Source organism: Priapulus caudatus, unplaced genomic scaffold (genome assembly GCF_000485595.1).
Source record: "Priapulus caudatus unplaced genomic scaffold, Priapulus_caudatus-5.0.1 Scaffold1471, whole genome shotgun sequence".
Taxonomy (NCBI): domain Eukaryota; kingdom Metazoa; phylum Priapulida; class Priapulimorpha; order Priapulimorphida; family Priapulidae; genus Priapulus; species Priapulus caudatus.
Window position 1 is genome coordinate 30,255 of NW_014578532.1, and position 2,737 is coordinate 32,991.

Genomic DNA, 2,737 nt, shown 5'->3' on the forward strand with positions numbered 1-2,737 from the left:
AGAGAGAGAGAGAGAGAGAGAGAGAGAGAGAGAGAGAGAGAGAAAGAGAGAGGTAGAACTCTAACATAACTATTGGCGCACGCAGTCAAGCATGACCCGATCAATCGTGACGTCACCGATATCGATCTTCACACACATACTAGCAGCTGTCGAATTCGATAAACCCACCCCTCCCTCCTCCTCCCACCATCAAAAGATCCACCCACCCTAGATCTCATGTTGACAGCATTACTGTCCTGGCCCGTATAGACGAGTGAATGCGTACATTCATTCCCTGCTCTACTCGGTATATAATATGTATATGTCATAGCGTGTGACGCAGATATAGAGCTGCGTCAGCGTCAGCGCCAGTGTCACTGTCAGCTTCAGTACCAGCGACAGCGTCATAGCGTGTGACACAGAATATAAAACACCAGCGTCAGCATCAGCATTAGTGTCAGCGTCAGCGTCAGTGTCAGCGTCAGCATCAGTGTCAGCGTCAGTGTCAGCGTCAGCGTCAGCGTCAGAGCGTGTGACGATGGCGGCACACATGATCAGTATAAATCTGGGTGACTCGCAGCGTTACTCGCGCTACCAGACTCCGCTACCTGCAATCAGCAGCAAAGTGATTAGAAACACCCAGGTGAGTACGTACGTTTTCCCACCTTACCCCTCCTCCTTCTTCTTCTTCTTCTTCTTCTTTTTCTCCTTCTTCTCCTTTTCGTTCTCCCTTCCTCCCCCTTCTCTCTCTCGCTCTCCTTTTCTCTCTCTCTCTCTCTCTCTTTCTCTCTGCTCTCCTCTTTTGTCTCTCGTCCTCCTTTCCACTACTCTCTTTGCTCTCTCTCTCTCTCCTCTCTCTTTCTCTCTGTCTCTCTCACTCTTTGTCGCTCTCCCCCTCACCCTATATCTCTCTCTCTCTCTCTCTCTCTCTCTCTCTCTCTCTCCATCTCGCTTGCGCTGCCCTCTCTCTCTCTCTCTTTCTCTCTCTCTCTCTTTCCCTACACTACTCTCTCTCTCTCTCTCTCGCTCTCTCTCTCTCTATCTGTGTGTGCGTGTGCGTGCGCGTGCGCGTGGGCGTGCGTGTGCGCGCGCGCGTGTGTGTGTGGCATGATGTGTGATCACCAAAGTAAATGGCATAATCATGACAACAGCAATGTCAATAACATACACACCCACACGCGCACAGCTGCGACCAATCTCTCTCCCACAAACTGGTTCCCCGGTGCGTCGTCGCATCCTAGCTACGGTGGCTCCGCTTACATTGTCGGCACCTGCTTATAATCGTCGCCAGAGCCGACGTAGCGACAGTTCAGTGTGAATTATTCCCATCCGGTGCACAACCTGTACCTGGAGTGAGTGTAAACACTGTATATGTGTATATGCGCATGTCTATATGCGTGTGTATAACACATATATATATATATATATATATATATGTATCTTGATATTTACGTATGTATATATAAGGGTTGTCATGGCGCACGCTTTTGTAAATAAGGCCTATAAATCGAATCCCGGCGATCATGAGGACCAGCGGTCATCGGTGAGTAGTAACACAAGTTAATTCCGTTTAATTACGGCTATTTTAACAATTGCTCTTGTTATTAATTACTGAATAAAATAAAAATAAATATTTTATGATGATATAAATGATACGATGTATATAATAATATGATGTATGTAATTGGGACAGTGGAGGGGGGGAAATTGGGACAGTGGGAGGGGAGGAATTGGGACAGGTGGGGGAGGACAAGTTGGGNTATATATATATATATATTTATTTACGTATTTATATATAAGGGTTGTCATGGCGCACGCTTTTGTAAATAAGGCCTATAAATCGAATCCCGGCGATCATGAGGACCAGCGGTCATCGGTGAGTAGTAACACAAGTTAATCCCGTTTAATTACGGCTATTTTAACAATTGCTCTTGTTATTAATTACTGAAATAAAATAAAAAATAAAAAATATTACGATGTTATAAATGATACGATGTATATAATAATATTATGTAAGTAATTGGGACAGTAGAGGGGGGCAAATTAATACAGTGGGGGGGGGGCATTGGGACGGGGGAACAAAGTTAGACAATATACAGTAACGGTGTACAATAGGGGACAATGGTAGACAAGGAAGGACAGTGGAGAACGATAAAAGAGGAGATGATAATATATAATTACCAACTGTGTTGGAATGTAAATCTATATGACAGCGACGCGCCACCTACTGGAGGAAAACGTGATTCTATAAGATATCATGGCACAAAATTAGCAATTTGGAAAGACTGAGCTAGAGCTCATTGCTATTGATAAAGGGAGTCACTCTGATAGATTATTTTCATATCAGTTTATTCAGGAATATTTCCTCGTTGTTTTAAATGCATAATTTTAAAATAATAATGATTTTTTTTGCAGATAGTGGGCATGCGCGCACAAACAGTGTATAGAGAAATTAGCAAAATTTCACACAATATAGCAATATACGAAATCGCATTTACTCTCTGCGTTTACCTCTCCACGTCACACTGTTTCCTATCTATATAATTTTTATCTGCATCCTCCTCTATCTCTTTCATAGATTCCTTCTGCCTTTTTGCACATTTTCTGGCTATGCCTCCTCTTGTTCACAACCCTTCTCTTTCTCTCTCTCTTTCTCCTCCTCGTCGCCTTCGTCATTCACCTCTTCTTCTTCATTCACCCCGGCCCCCCTCCATCCTCCTCTTCTTGTCCTCCTCCTCCTCCTCCTCCTCCTCCTCCT

General features: G+C 44.2%; 1 protein-coding gene across 1 annotated transcript in view; it reads left to right on the forward strand.

Annotated features, from left to right (window-relative positions):
• Positions 1–1,824: 1,824 nt before the first annotated feature.
• Positions 1,825–2,737, forward strand: part of LOC106816741 (ninjurin-2-like) — a 10,659-nt gene continuing 9,746 nt past the window's right edge. The window contains exon 1 of the mRNA XM_014821364.1: positions 1,825–1,855. The gene's annotated coding sequence lies outside the window, so the exon portion shown is untranslated. The remainder of the gene's footprint in view (positions 1,856–2,737) is intronic.